Raw genomic sequence first — 16,397 nt, 5'->3', positions numbered from 1 at the left:
GACATATTACTGGGTCCGGGCAGACTCTGGATTAAGGCATCTACTCCAGGGATCTTTGTTTACCTCCACTGTTACTGGTTTGAATCACGTTGGGTGTCCACTTTGGCTTTTATCCTTACAAGGTGGATACAGTTAGTACCACTAAATTAAATATATGCGAACAGCCACAAGCAGGACACAGGTCCTATAAAAAGAAGTGGGGGGACTGACCAAGTAAGACAATATGAACATGATCTCATGACGTCACAACATAGCGCTATAAAAGAAATAAAATAGTGCTATTTAAATTATTTGTGTAAATACTGGGACAGACTAACCCATCTGACAGTCTTGCAGTGTCTGCATTTATATACAGGGGCAGAACAGAGGCAAAAGCATGCCTCTCTTAAGTACCTGTGAAGAGAAGACAAGCTGTGTGCCTTGGTTTCCCTCTGTGGCATTTATATTTAAATGTAAGGTTCTTGGTGGCCCCCAGTCAGCATATACAAACAAAAGGAGGCCGATGGCCCCTTATCTTCGGCCCAGCTGGAGGTGTAAAGGTTCCCTTGCTGCTGCACGTTGCTGCTGTGAATGGAAAGCAGGCAACATACAGGTGCTGCTGAACATGTCCCGGTATCTGAAATTTACACCGGGACAAGTTCAGCATATTTCTGTTGGGCCCAACTTCTTGGCAGGGGGGATGGCATCCACCCTGTGAAAAGAGTGGGGGGACGTCGTGTACCTGCGTGTACCTCCGACTCGAGCCCTGGCCACAAGAGATTCCTTGAGGGGGCTTGTGTGCCACAAACATACATGTTGTGTTATCGTGTGGTAAACTACCTTCTTCTTACAGTCCCAACACAAATTGAAATTCATTGGTAGGGCCTTAAAATAGGTCTCATATGCACACAACATTCTTTGAAGTTCCTAAATCCTCTCAAGCTGAACTTGGATAACACTGAGGTGCTGGTGGTTGGTGGTTCCTTGCAGCGTGGGCTCGTCTGCACTGGACTGCTCGCTCTGTAATCTCTGGCTTACGTTGATGATGTTCTTTTCCCCATAATTCAAGTGAGTAAATCACGTCTAACTACTTTTACCATCTGCAGATTCTAAGAAAGATCGCGCTCTCTATTCTCCATCTTTGGCATATAATTGTTCTACGATCTATTATATCTTCTAGATTAGACAATGGCAATTCTCTATATTTAGGCATGATTTATTGCGCCTCTGGCACACAAGAATATTCCAGGTTTATCTTTGGCCTTCCTCGCTGTTCTTCCATCTCTGCCCATTTCAAAGACCTTCATTGGCTTCCTGTGATCAAATATATTCTGCCACTACATATGCCACAGAGCCATCCCTGGGAATGGCCCAACATTTTCCCATATATGTTTGATGATTACCATTATACCAGACCTCTTTGCTCTTCCTCAGCCAGATTCATATCTTGCCCAAAATTTGCAGGCGATACTAAAGAGGACGCTTTTTCCTGTCTTGCCGTCAAGCACTTTGTTGGGTTTCGTCATAATTCTAGTACAAGATGCCTTGAGATAGTAGTCTATGCTTTATAAAGTTTTTTTTTTGTCATTCCAGTTTTTGTGGGAAACAGAAAACACACAGCTCCAGATTATATGGTGACATCTAGTGGTATAACAATATTAATTCACTCATCATTAATAAACAGGGCAGGCTTGCTTTGAATTCCATAAAGACATTTTGCAGGGTGAGCGTGGGGCCCTTACATACCTTGTAAACTGGGAGAAAATGTTCCGTTTGCCCTCTCCCTGCTGTTTTGATAGTCCTGGACCCAGCATCAGCAGTGAGCCGCAGTATGACCCCTGGTTGTTGGGGTGCAATTTGTTGTAGGATATTGGAACGTGTGGCAGGCCAGAAAGGAATACATTTGTCTTGGGTGAAGGCATGACCCTTCACACCTCCCCTTATAGAAGGCTCATGCCTCCGCTGGCAGTGCTGAAGCGTCATCCTCCCGTAACAAAACCTACCTTCAGCTGCTCTTGGCATTGAGCAGGGTCTGAATTGACTTCTCACTAGTAGGGGGTAGCAAATAAGATGTAAGATGTAGCACATACTCTGCTAAACGTAAGCAAACACAGGCCATATTATGTATCTATTGCTATTTACATGGCATAAAACTGGCTGTGGAGCAACATGGCACTGCACATCAACAGAGGGGAAGGGGATGGTTTACGACTATGCATTAAGTGGGGCATTGTATATTTTCATTACATACTTGCTTACAATAACTATATCTACAATTTACAGTTTAGGCCACAGGGAGTTTAAGGGTATGATTTATAGGTCAGCAGTATTGAGACAGACATCTCTGAAAATACTGTGACGTCTGTTTAGCTCTTCCTTCTCGTGCTGCACTGCGAGTGCGAGAGAAGGCTGTGTTCCAAAATCCCACAACAATAACTAAATATCAGCTACTCTTTGCATTTGACCCACTGTAATTCAAACATTAGATCTAATACCACATATTAATATGATATATACACCTTTAGGGAAAAACAATAGAGCAGATGTCCCATTGCCACAAATTATGCCGGACTGGCCAACCAATTCAATGTTGTTGGTCAACCACTGTTTCTATCTATACTTCTTATGTACTGGCCCGACCGCAACCATGTCTCCATGATGGAGAGGAAAATCCAATGTATCAGGGACAATATGTATCTCTTGCTCAGCAACACATTTTCACTACCTATATTCATGATACAACAGTGCAAACATGCCACCCAGATATCTTTTCTAAGGGGAGGCTCCTGCTAACTGGATGGGAGTTCCTTCTGGGACTTACAGGTGGTGAATTCAAAATTAGGGGACCCAGAGTACCTATTGCATTCCTATGCAGAATGGCTGAAAGTTTCGTTATGAAGTTTGTTGACACTTCTACAATTATTTGCTTAAAACCAGGGGCCAGATGTACAACCCATTTTTGAGTGTGCAAACAGGTTAGCGACCCGTTTGCGCATGCAAAAACGAATAGGGCCATGTACAAACCCTATGTAGCGAATGGCAATTTATTTGTGACTCGCTAAATAGTATTTGCAACTCGCAATTAGGGAGGGGCGTTCTAAGGGCGTCTCTTCCTAATTGCGACTCGCTACCCTATGTAAGAATGTTTTGCAACCGTAATTGCGGTCGCAAAACTCTCGCAATTTACCACCCTCTTCAAGAGGGCGGTAATGCACTCACAAATGGGAAGGGGTCCCAAAGGGACCCCTTCCCCTTTGCAAATGCAGGGTAAAATATACTTGTTCTTCAAAAATAAAAAAAGGAAAACATTTCATTAAAAAAAAAAATGCATCCCGTTTTCCTTCAAGGAAAACGGGCTGAATTAAAAATAAGCATTAGCATAGCCAATAGGTCTCGCCTTTTGGACCTTATAAGTGTTTAGTTACCCAGCACAATATCCTTGGTGTAACAACATCAAGGGCCCCATTAGGATGGTGGGCAGATCGCCCCCGCCGGGCCGGGGGTAGTCACCGCTGGGCCGGCAGGGGCAATCCGCCCACCATCCTTGCAGAAATGACCCAACCATATTAGAATGGCTGTGGGGTCCAAGGCAGCGCCGCTTTTCCGCCCGGTCAACATGTCGACCGGGCAGAAAAGGGTTCAATATCAATATGGTGGCGGTGTCTGGAAGACACCGCCAACCTTATTACAATCAATCAATCAATCAATCAATCACAGGCATTTATAGAGCGCTCTACTTACCCGGAGGGTCTCAAGGCGCTAGGGGGGTGGGGGGGGGGGGGGGGGGGGTGCTGCTGCTACCCGAACAGCCAGGTCTTGAGCTTCTTCCTGAAGGCGAGGTGGTTTTGGGTCAGGCGCAGGTCGGTCGGGAGGGAGTTCCAGGTCTTGGCGGCCAGGTAGGAGAAGGACCTTCCTCCTGTTGTCGTTCTTCGGATGCGGGGGACGGCGGCGAGGGCGTGACTGGCTGATCGGAGGTGTCGTTTGGGAGCGTAGAAGTTGATGCGGTTGTTGAGGTAGCTCGGGCTTTGGTCGTGAAGAGCTTTGTGTGCGTGGGTAAGGAGACGGAAGGTGATTCTCTTGTTGACCGGGAGCCAGTGCAGGTCTTTTAGGTGTCCGGAGATGTGGCTGTGTCGTGGGATGTCGAGGATGAGTCTGGCTGAGGCGTTCTGGATCCGTTGGAGTCTCTTCTGGAGCTTGGCAGTGGTTCCGGCGTAGAGGGCGTTGCCGTAGTCCAGTCGGCTGGTGACGAGTGCCTGGGTGACAGTCTTCCTGGTCTCGGTGGGGATCCACCGGAAGATCTTCCGTAGCATGCGCAGGGTGTTGAAGCATGACGAGGAGACGGCGTTGGCTTGCTTGGTCATGGAGAGGGAGGAGTCCAGGATGAAGCCCAGGTTGCGTGCGTGGTCTGTCGGTTTGGGTGGGGTGCCCAGGGCGGGGGGCCACCAGGAGTCGTCCCAGGCGGAGGGCGAGGATCCCAGGATGAGGACTTCCGTCTTGTCCGACTTCAGCTTCAGGCGGCTGGTCGACATCCACTCGGCTACCTCTTTCATTCCTTCGTGAAGGTTGGCTCTGGCGGCGGCGGGGTTGTTGGTCAGGGAGAGGATGAGCTGGGTATCATCGGCGTAGGAGATGATGTTGAGGTTGTGTTGGCGTGCGATGGCCGCGAGGGGGCTCATGTAGACGTTGAAGAGGGTTGGGCTCAGCGAGGATCCTTGGGGGACGCCGCAGATGACTTCGGTGGCCTCTGACTTGTACGGTGGTAGACGGACTCTCTGTGTTCTTCCGTCGAGGAAGGAGATGATCCATTCCAGCGCCTTCTCCTGGATTCCGACGATGCTGAGGCGCTGCACTAGGGTGCGGTGGCAGACGGTGTCGAAGGCCGCGGAGAGGTCTAGTAGGATGAAGGCCGCTGTTTCTCCGTTGTCCATCAGGGTTCGGATGTCATCGGTGGCAGCAATGAGGGCGGTCTCGGTGCTGTGGTTGGCTCGGAAGCCAGACTGTGAGGGGTCGAGGGATCCGTTCGTCTCGAGGAAGGCGGCCAGCTGCTTGTTGACGGTCTTCTCGATGACTTTGGCTGGGAACGGGAGCAGCAAGATGGGGCGGTAATTCTTGAGATCGGTGGGGTCCGCTGTTGGTTTCTTGAGTAGAGCGCTGAGTTCGGCATGCTTCCAGCTCTCAGGGAAGGTGGCGGTGGTGGAGGTGTTGATGATGTCCCGCAGGTGGGGTGCGATGACGGCGTCGGCCTTGTTGAAGACGTGGTGAGGGCAGGGGTCGGTCGGAGATCCGGAGTGGATGGAGTTCATCATGCGGGCGGTTTCTTCGGTGCAGATCGGAGTCCAGGCGCGGAGGGTGGTGGTGGGGGGCGGGGGTTCGGTTGAGTTGGACGTGGCGTTCGTCGGTTGGGTGTTGAAGCTGTTGTGTATGTCCGCGATCTTGTTGTGGAAGTAGGAGGCGAGGGAGTTGCTGAGTTCTTGCGATGGGGTGATGTCGTTGTTTCCGGCGTTGGGGTTGGAGAGCTCTTTCACGATGTTGAAGAGTTCCTTGCTGTTGTGTGCGTTGTTATCCAACCGGTCCTTGAATGCAGTTTTCTTGGTGTCGCGGATCAGTTGGTGATGCTTTCGGGTGGCAAGCTTGAGGGTGGTCATGTTGTCCGGTGTTGGCTCCCTTCTCCAGGCTTTCTCGAGGGCTCGGCAGTTCTTCTTGAACCTCTTGAGTTCGTCGGTGAACCACGGGGCCTTCTTGCTGCCGGGTCTGCTGGGCGGGGTCCTCAGTGGGGCAAATTGGTCCACGCAGTTTCTGATCCACTTCGTGAGGTTGTCGGCGGCCTGGCTGGGGTTCGCTGAGCTGGCGGGAGGGTGCTGGCTCAGGGAAGCGGCCAGCTGGTCGGCTGTGATCTTGCTCCAGCTTCTGCGGGCGACCTGTTGCTGGTGGTGGTGGGTCGTCGTTCTTCTGAAGGTGAAGTGGACGCAGCTGTGGTCCGTCCAGTGGAGTCCTGTGGCATGGCTGAAGGCGATGTCTTTGCTGGATGAGAAGACGGCGTCGAGTGTGTGTCCGGCGAGGTGGGTGGGGGTGGTCACCAGTTGCTTGAGTCCGAGGTTGGCGAGGTTGTCGAGCAGGGTGGTGGTGTTGCGGTCATTGTTGTTCTCCAGGTGGAAGTTGAGGTCCCCCAGGAGGATGTAGTCAGCGGAGGGGAGGGCATGCGGGCCGACGAAGTCGGCGATGTCCTCGCTGAATTGGGTGCGTGGTCCCGGGGGTCGGTAGATCAGGGTGCCTCTGAGGGTGGTCTTCGGGTCGGTGTGGATCTGGAAGTGTAGGTGTTCGGCGGTAGTCAGGATGTCGTCAGTGTAGGTCGTGATGCGGATGGTGTCCCTGTGGATGATGGCGATGCCTTCTCCTGTCTGGTTGGCGGTGCGGTCCCTCTGGGTGATCTTGTAGCCCTCTGGGATGGCGATGGCGATGTCGGGTGCTGAGGAGGCGTTCATCCAGGTCTCCGTGAGGAAGGCAACGTCAGGAGCAGTGGTGTCGATGAGGTTCCAGAGTTCGATGGCGTGTCTGTGGACTGAGCGGGTGTTGAGCAGGATGCACTTGAGGTGGTTGCTGCTGGTGTTCGTCTTGGCGGGTGCTGGTGCGAGGCAGGTCCGGATGCAGGTGAACTTGCAGGCGGTACAGCAGAAGGGTCCGTGGGAGCGTCTCGGGGTGGCACGGTAGCATCCCGGGACTCGTCCGTCGTTGAGTGCGATGAGGGTGGCGGCGTCGTACGTCCGGCGGGTGGGCTGGGAACTGCGGGGGCCAGGGGTCCTGGCACTGGGCGCGGTCCAGGCACGGACGGGCGCAGACGGGCTTACCTTTGGCGCACCTTCGGCGCTCAATCGGTGCTCCCGCTGCGCGCGTCCGCTGCGCGGTCGCTGCGCGGTCGCTGAGGGGGCGTCATAAGAGGGGAGCAGGGAGGGCGGGTCCGCTGGGAGGCGGGAAGGGGTTAGCCAATCGTGTGGCGGGGGGGCGGGGCCGCAGGCAGGAGGCACGGGAACGGGACCGGCAGAGCGGGCGGCCCAGCGGCGGCTGGGGCGCTGCTGGCGGCGTCGGAACTCTGTGAGCAGGTAGGCGGAGAGGAGCAGGGGGGGCGACCAGGCCAGAGGCGCAGCGGTCGCTCCCTAAAAGCAGGCGAGGTCCCCTTAAGAGGGGAGCAGGGAGGGCGGGTCCGCTGGGAGGCGGGAAGGGGTTAGCCAATCATGTGGCGGGGGGCGGGGCCGCAGGCAGGAGGCGCAGGAACGGGACCGGCAGAGCGGGCGGCCCAGCGGCGGCTGGGGCGCTGCTGGCGGCGTCGGAACTCTGTGAGCAGGTAGGCGGAGAGGAGCAGGGGGGCGACCAGGCCAGAGGCGCAGTGGTCGCCCCCCAATGTGGCTTTGGAAATGCCTTACGCCACCACGGTAAGGCATGCAGAGTCTCCTCTGGGAGGCCGATGCGGGCCCCCAAGGACTCTGGGGGGTGGGGGTGCACATGGGGGGTACCTATGGTACCCCCCTGCATTTCAATGTACTACGTGGCAGGCACCGCGCCGTGCCTGTCACGTTGTGCTCTGATAAGCACAAATGCATTTTTGGCATTGCGGCGGGCGGTGCTAAAAGTAATGTAAAAAATGCGGGATGCGCCCACCAGTGTGGCGGGTGCATCCTCATGGGATGTACGGGACCTCCGCACCCTTAGCGGGCGGTCCTATTTCCCACTGGTATGGAAGGTGGACAAAGTTCGCCCGCCATACTAATGTGCCCCCAAGTGTTGCATGGCTAAACACTTATAAGGTTCCAAGACAAGACCTTTTGGCTATGCCAATGCTTGTTTTGAGTGAGTGGCTCGTGCATGTATGCCACTGTGAGGTAGAGATGCTGTGAGTGCTTTTACAGGAGCCCCCGTGACATTGTGCCTCTTCAAAATGTATCTTGGGTCTGGTGTAATACTTCTAGCCCCTACTCCCATCTTCTCACACCCAATGCATCCTGAAGTGTCCCATGTACAGCCGGGGTTGACACTGCCCTCCAGTGACACTTTACCGGTCACAGGTGGTGGTGGATGTGGTGGTGGTGGATGTGGTGGTGGTGGACGTGGTGGTGGTGGACATGGTGGTGTACATGGTGGTGGTGGACATGGTGGTGAACGTGGTGGCGGGCGTGGTGGACGTGGTGGTGGATGTGGTGGTGGTGGACAAGGTGGTAGTGGTGGTGGACATGGTGGTAGTGGTGGTGGACATGGTGGTGGTGGACGTTGACGTGGTGGTGGACGTGGTAGTGGTGGATGTGGTGGTGGTGGATGTGGTGGTGGTGGACTTGTTGGTGGTGAATGTGGTGGTGGTGTTGGTGGACGTGGTGGTGGTGTTGGTGGACGTGGTGGTGGTGGATGTGGTGGTGGTGGACGTGGTGGTGGTGGACGTGTTGGTGGTGGTGGACGTGGTGGTGGTGGACGTGGTATGGAGGTGGACTTGGTGGCTACTCCTTTTTGATGCTTTCACCTCCAGCAATAGTTAGCACCACTTAGAGCTTTTTTTTAAATTAGTTTATTCAATAACAGCAAAACATGACAAATATATATATATGTTGTGGTGGACGTGGTGGTGGTGGACATGGTGGTGGTGATGGACGTGGTGGTGGTGGACGTGGTATTGTGGTGGACGTGGTATGGTGGTGGATGTGGTGGTTACTCCTTTTTGATGCTTTCACCTCCAGCAATAGTTAGCACCACTTAGAGCTTTTTTTTAATTAGTTTATTCAATAACAGCAAAACATGACAAATATATATATATATCGTATATACTTCCACCACCACCACCATGTCCACCAGCACCACGTCCACCACCACCACATCCACCACCACCACGTCCACCACCACGTCCACCACGACCACATTCACCACCAACACGTCCACATATATTATATATACATATATTTGTCATGTTTTGCTGTTATTGAATACACTAATAAAAAAAGCTCTAAGTGGTATATAAATATATATATATATATATATGTATATAAATATATATATATATATATATATATATATATATATATATATATATATATATATATATATATATATATATATTGAGCAAGAGCATTTATCTGGTCCAGAGATCCATAAAATAACAAATAAATAACGAATACTCATGTCAGGGAGGGGAGAGGGAGACTGGGGGGGCTACCTCCATATGCGCACATGTATCATATCATTCGCCTAACTGGGAGAGTAATGTGCATGTCTGCTTTGGTAAGAGCCGTGAGAACCTATATAAAACAAGGTCAATGTCGACCTTTATCAACATAACTGGAGACTTGTAAGGCGCTATGGCGTCAAGATGTCAACTAGTACTGGAGATGTGCTGGGTATAGGATCTCCAAAAATTCGTTGATGGTCGGGAGGAGTCCTGTATCTGTTGCAAGTAGCATCCATAGACATGCCATATGTCTTTGGGTCGAGAGGACGGAGGTTGTAGCATGGCGTATATTTCGGTCTGTAGATCGCAGTATGACATGCTGCGCATCTAAGATCTTTTTGTGGGGTAATGTTTAGTTCCCAAGTGTAATGCTATTTTCCTCTTTGCCAGCATCAGCGCTATGGCAATAAAGCTACGGTGGCACATTTCTCTGTTGCGGACTATACCTAACAAGGCTAACTTTGGAGATGGGAGAAGGGGTGTGGCAATTATTTTGGCTATTGTCTGGAATACCTCTACCCAGTAGGTGTTGATTTGAGGACACATCCAGCTCATGTGAGCGAAGTTGGCATCTGGCACTTTACATTTAGGACAATAAGATGGTTTAGTGGGGTCATATTTGGCCAGTTGACACGGAGTGTTATATATCCTGTGTATGAATTAGAAATGAAGAAGTTTGTGTCTGTGATTGGGGCACACTCTCTGTACCTGATCCAGACAGTAGGTCCATTCCTTGTCAGTTAGCGGGTAGCCCAGGTCCTCCTCCCAGCACCCCCTCACTCCCCTGTCTCGGACCTACCTGAGTGTCATGCACGCCCGGTACAACTTGGTAACCAAATGTGTTCCTTCCTTATCAGTAATAAGCTGTGTAAGAGGAGCAAAATCCGCAGGATAGGGGAAGAAAGAAACCGATAAGTGGAGTGCCCCAAGCAGTCTGGCAGCTATGAATTTATCCATATATGTAAATTCAACGCCTGAGGAGATATCTGACATTGTGAGTGCCCGACCGTCAGGAAATAGAGAGCCAAGAGTGCATAAATCCAGTTTAGTAAGGGTGTGTTGTACCAGTTTCTCAGACGTGAGTGGCAAGAACGGGTTGCTGTAGAATGGAATAGCAGAGGAATACAAAGGGCCATTGCCCAACATTTTGTTCAGTTTACGCCAAGCCCAGCATGCAGTCAAGAGGGGTTAAATGTCATGGGGATCAAGTGGTATACCCATAGGGAACAGGGATTCCAGGGTCGCAGGAGCAGCCAGGTCATGTTCGGGTTTCGTATAAGGTATATGAGCATTGGGGTGAAACCAATGATAGGCAAATTGAGCCTGTGCCACCAAGAAGTAAAGATGAAGATCCGGGACTGTGAACCCTCCTCAGTTGTATGGTAGTGTCAAAGTGTCAAACGAATAAGTAAACCCCGTAGTTGAGAAAAAAAGGTATTTGTGAGTGGGATAGGTATGTTAACAAACAGATATAGGAATTGTGGCAAGACGTTCATTTTGATAAGGGCGATATATAGAGCCATTGAAATAGGTAATTGAATCCACCTTTCAACTTGCACGGTAAGTTGCTCAATCGCAGGTCCATAGTTCAGTCAAATAACTTGTTTCTTGTCTCTGTGTAAATGTATGCCAAGATACTTGGTGGTGTCACCTGACCAGCTGAGCCTGAGCTCTGCCTCAACTGTGGCTGCGGTAATCAGGAACATCACCGATTTGCCCCAGTTTATTCGTAGCCCGGACATGGCACCGAAGCGGCTAATTCAATCTATTAGAGGCTGTAAATTGGTGTTGGGATGTCTAACAAAAAGCAGAATGTCGTCCGCATACATGGACATCAGCGGAGGCCACGAGTGAAACTGCAAGACTTGAAACATATGTTTTTCTTATAAGTGGCGAACCAGAGGGTCCATGGCCACTTTGAAAAATAAGGGGGACAAAGGGCAAGCCTGCCGGGTCCCGCTGGAGATCGGAATCCGGGAGGATAAGGAGCCATTTACTCTGAGCCGGGCAGTAGGTGATGAATAAAGTTCAAGGTGAGGAAGTTGCCCAGGATGCCCAATTTGCGGAGCGTGGCAGCCAAGAATGGCCATTCCAGGGAATCGAAAGCCTTTTCCGCATCAAGAAGGGCTATTGCTGCAGGAGTACTTGGCTCAATTCGATTGATGACATTTAAAGCAGTGGACCTATGTGGAATAAAGCCCGACTGCACTGGCGAAAGGATTTGATCCAATACCAACGATAACCTAGAGGATAACATTATGGCCAGGATTTTGTTATCAAAGTTTATTAAAGAAGTGGGGCGATATGAAGAGCAGTTAGAGAGTTCCTTACCTGGTTTCAGTAGTAATGAAATAGCCGCCTCCCTCTTTGAGGGGGGAAGTGCGCCGTCCTCTAGGGCCTCTGCGTATACCTCCAGTAACTGTGGTGCCAAACTGTCCTTGAATGTTTTATAGAAAATCCCTGACAATCTGTCGAGCCCTAGCGCCTTGGCTCCGGCCAGTGCATCAATAGCAAGCGTGACTTCCTCGGCAGTGAAAGGTTGGGCTAGAAATTCAGCCTTTCTCTTAGTAATCCATACCATTGCGACCTTGTCTAGATAGGCAAGGTGCTGAGAAAAATCTTAGGGAGAGTGATTGTGTAGGCGACTAGTTCTGCTAATATTTCTGTATCGTCAGTGGCTATGGAGTAGTCTGAACGTTTAATCGCCGCTATGTGCCCGGCTCCCCTGGGGGTGGGCGATGGGGGGGGGTGCACCAAATGCACCAGAATTCTACCCAGACATTCCCCCTCACCATGTCGGCGTGCTGTGTGCAACTTGCCCAACAGGGATGCCTCCCTATTAGCATGTTCATTAAATTTAAAAATGAGAGCATTGCGCTTATTCTTTGCATGTGATGGGGGTTGTGTCGCATCGAGTAAAGCCAGTTCTCTTTCAAGTCGGGCAAGACTCTAGCGGATCGATCGGAAAACTCCTGCCTGCTTCGATATACTAATGACCCGGTTATATGCCTTAAGGGCATCCCATAGTATAGAGTATTTGGCCAATGTACCAGTTTTCAGGGTAAAATATTCTGTAATGGCCTCCTGCAATGCAGATCGAAACATCTCTCCAGCAGTGCGGTTGCGGGAAAGGACCATTTGCGTTCCCAGCCGGCTGGGTGCGGGATGTGTAGGTGAAGAAGCATGGTCTGACAGTGTATCGATGCCCTTAGTCCATTGACACCCTCGTGGATCTGTTAGCCAGTAGCCTATACACGTATGTGCGGAGTGAGGCGCTGAGTGGAAGGTGTACCCAAGGGTCCCAGGGTGATGGGTACGCCAAAGGTCGCGCAGGTCTAGGGACTGTATGAGTTCCAGTGCCACTCAAAGAGCCTGGGGTTTAGTGGTAGCCATTGGAGGAATCACAACTGGGATCAAGCTCAAGGTATAAGTCTCCCCAAAGGAAGATTGCATCGTAGTTATATCGATTTAACATGGCACGAGGTTCCCCAAAAAACTAGGATCATCTGTGTTTGACGCATAAATGTTGAGAAAAAGCACCGTTCTGCCAAGCAATTTTCCCACCACCAGCAGATATTGCCCCTGCGTGTCAGCTATGATATCTTTGTGTGTGAACAGGAGGGAATGATGGATAAGAAGACAAACCACCTATGAGTAGGTGCTGTAACTAGCAAACAATCAATGGGGTCCCCAGGAGGACACAAAAGGAGGGGTTGCCTGTACTAGGTGGTGAGTTTCTTGCAAAAATTATATTTTAACATTATATCTACGGAGGTATGCCAGTACCAATTTACATTTCCTAGGATTGTTGAGCTCCCGCACATTCCAAGTGATGAGGTTTACATCCACAGCGGGGTCTAGAACCATGATCATAGGGGAATGTGTGTGCGCCCTGCCAATGGCTACCAGTCACAGTGTGCAAAATGAAGGGAGGGAATCTACGGAAGGACATACATAGGGGGTAAAATATAAAACAACAATACAATAACACAATAATCAACAGCTTCAGCAGAAACTTCAAAAACCACCCACCTTCCACGCCTGGACTCAAAGGCCTCGTGAACACTCTCCCTCCCCAATTTCCCCAACATAAAGGGAAAAAAGAAAACCCCAAAAGTAACCTGATCAGAGTCCTCTGGAGGAGGTGGGCAACGCCTCGGATGCCGGATGCCCTTATATCAAACTACATTAATAAACTACTAGTAGAAATAAAAACGCGTTAACTTCAAAACCGCCACCGCCACAATTCCCTATTCAAGATCAATGTCGTATTTAGATAGCTTGGCTGATAGTTAACCACAAAATCTGTGTCCTCAATCCGAAGTAAAGAGCTTGCCACTCACGGCCAGTTGCCTGTCTGGAGAGGAATGTCCGGAGGATCGTGCCGGGCTCCTACGAGTTCCTTTTGACATTGTTTGCAGAAAGCCAGCGTATCCATAACATTCTCAAAAAAGTGGGGTCTACCGTCCACCATCACCCGTAACTTAGCTGGATAGAGCATGGCATATTTGAGTCGCAGTATACGAAGATGGCGCTTCGCTTTCAAGAATTTGCGTCTGGTCTCCTTCACTGCAATGGTATGGTAGGGGTAAAAAGAAAGCACAGCGCCCTGGTACTGTACGGGGGAGTTTTTATTTTTTGTATTTTTATTTTTAAAGTTTTATATAGCGCTGGCTACACCCAGAGGTATCAGAGCGCTTTACATGAACAGGATAGAATACGGCAAACATGGTATAAAATGCATGATAACAAAGTAAAAAACAACCAAATTACAAAATCAAGGAGGGATGAAACAGGAGTTGAGGCAAAATAATACTGGTAATATAGGTAGAGTGGATTACAGGAAGAGTGGATTATCACGGTCCTTGTAGTTGAGCAGGGGGGCTAAGATGGAGCGAGGGGGCCTCCCAGGAGGGGGCCTCGGGCCCACAGAACGATGTGCCCGCTCAACCACGAAGGTCTGGGAGAGGTTATCAGGGCCAAACAGTTAGCTCAGCAAGTACTCAATAAAAAGTTCTGGGCGCCGGATGTTCGTGGAATCTGCCAGGCCCACAATGTGAATATTATTCCTTCGCGATCTAGCCTGGGTCCTCGTTCTTAATAGCCACTGTCTTGAGCAACTGCTCTACCCACTCCAGCCTACGTGTCGTGTCCTTGGTCTGAGCCTGATACTGTGCCCCTCCAGACGTTCTCCCATCCTATCTAGCCTGAAGGTCAATGTGTAAAACCTTGCATCTATTTCACGAAACCCCACCCGGAGCTCCGCCATTATGGCAGCAGCACCATCCAGGGATTGTAGTGGCTCAGCGCGTTTAGACCCATCACCTCTTTTCCAGGCTTTGGTTGGACCGATCAGAGGTACCCTGTTTGTCAAAGTTCAATTTGCGTTGTTTGGGGTGCCTGTGACCCATCTTCGCAGTATGATGAGCAGGTAACGTCAGACAATGGCTGGCTCGCAGTACGGAACCCCCGGTGGCGCCCCCAATGTAGACCAGAGGCGGTGTCACATCGCGGGAGCTGCTTGGACCGCAATACCAGGCCCATGCGTGGTGGAGGCACAAGTTCTGGGATCTTTGCCGAAGTATATTGTCAAAATAGAGCCCATCAGGACCCTGCATCGGGATCTCAGCAGTTTGGGAAGGGGTTGTAAAAACCACCATTAGGCCTCAACTGGGTTCTCTCGGTGACGCTCCGGACGGGCCCCAATATCACGTAGGCCTCTACCCATTGTCACTTGGATGTTTCTGGCTCCAGTAAGGGCTAGATCGGTGCTCCTCTCCACTTGCTCCCCAAATGAAGGGCCTTACTCCCAAACCAGCAAGATCGCCGGTGTCAGCCCTCTTCAGCGGCCTCGTGCATTTCAGGATCCTGGTGCGTTAAGGAGAGGGAGTCTCCCTCGCGCAACTGTAAATACTGAAGGGTGGGGGGGCACAAGCGCCCGCTCCGGCTCTTGATGGAGGCATCTGTGCAAGGCCCAGTATTTTATGACTACGCAGAGTAGGTGGTAGGCCCCAAGGCCATCGAGAACCCGCACAGCATCACCACGACTCAGCGTCGCCACGAGGGGGGCAAGGATGTGACAGCGACCCGCTGTAATAAGCAAATACCACCATCGTGGCAAACAAGGTCGTTGGGCCTTACTCGCCGCCCTCCACCCCCGCACTCACCCGCCTTCCACTATCAGCTAACACTGCCAAGGCAGGGTCAGCATTCCATGCCGTTTTTCATCTCCATTTTCATCGGCAGGGCGTCTCTGTTGAGCGAGGGGCCTCGGCGGAGCTCCGCCGGTCCGGCCTCAGGTGCCCGTGAACCCTGTCACCATGGGGCCTCCGAGGCGGGCTGGGTATCTACTTCTCTTCCTCCTATGACGTCACCAGTAGATCAGAGCCACGGGAGCCGCCGTGTCGAGTCCCCTTCCTTCCAAGACGATCACATCCTCACAACGAAGGATTGCATCGGCGTTTACCGCTTGTGGCGGTGATGGATCATGCAGTTTCTGACAATGTTAGGGTATCGGGCGGCGGAGCTTCAACGCCGTGCGGCCATCTTTGTCGGCGGCGTGGCCAAGCCCCAATTAATTATATTTAACTGTTTCATTTGTAACATTTGCAATGTTTTACTTTATTTGTTTATATATTTTATTCTTTAATAGGCATATCAATTTAAAATAACTGATTAACCTATTAATTATTCACTTCTAAATTGTTTAATGATGTTATTATATGTTTCATTTTTATTTTTTATTTTTATTACAATCTGTTGGGTATACTGGGAAAATGGGTGCATAGCATTTTTTCATACAAATAATACATTTGAATTTATATAAAACTCAAATATGTAGCACTTAAACATGAGTACTATTTTGTTGGTAAAAATATTATCAATTTTAATCATTGTTGTATTATGGTGGTTTAAGTTATACTGTTTATTTTAAAGATGTTTTTAAGAATTTGGAAAGTAATTTGACAATTGCAATATTTTTGTCATTTTTTTAAAGTCAACGAGTTTTTCAATTTTTAAGTTATTTTATTGAAATGTAAATTTTTGCTAATATTTCTGTCGGACTGGAGGAACCATTGTAAATCTGACTCATCCCCCCAAATGTATGCACTTGCCCCAGTGTTGGTAACACACTGGAGGTATAATAATAACTATTTTACCCCTCCCCCAAATGTATAGACTTTTACCGATGTATGCTAGATTGGAGTTATACTAG

At 50.2% G+C, this 16,397-nt stretch overlaps 1 protein-coding gene across 2 annotated transcripts in view; it reads right to left on the bottom strand.

Annotated features, from left to right (window-relative positions):
- GJD3 (gap junction protein delta 3) overlaps positions 1-16,397 on the bottom strand; it is a 143,474-nt gene that overhangs the window by 16,709 nt on the left and 110,368 nt on the right. The window contains exon 1 of one of the 2 annotated variants that reach the window (XM_086924231.1): positions 1,726-1,797. The exons of the other annotated variant lie outside the window; for it this stretch is intronic. The gene's annotated coding sequence lies outside the window, so the exon portion shown is untranslated. Of the gene's footprint in view, positions 1-1,725; positions 1,798-16,397 lie in introns of those variants that run through there. 2 annotated transcript variants of the gene reach the window in all.

Source organism: Lissotriton vulgaris, chromosome 5 (assembly GCF_964263255.1).
Source record: "Lissotriton vulgaris chromosome 5, aLisVul1.2, whole genome shotgun sequence".
Lineage (NCBI taxonomy): Eukaryota > Metazoa > Chordata > Amphibia > Caudata > Salamandridae > Lissotriton > Lissotriton vulgaris.
The sequence above is the reverse complement of the archived record's forward strand: the minus strand, read 5'-3'. Positions and strand labels throughout refer to the sequence as shown.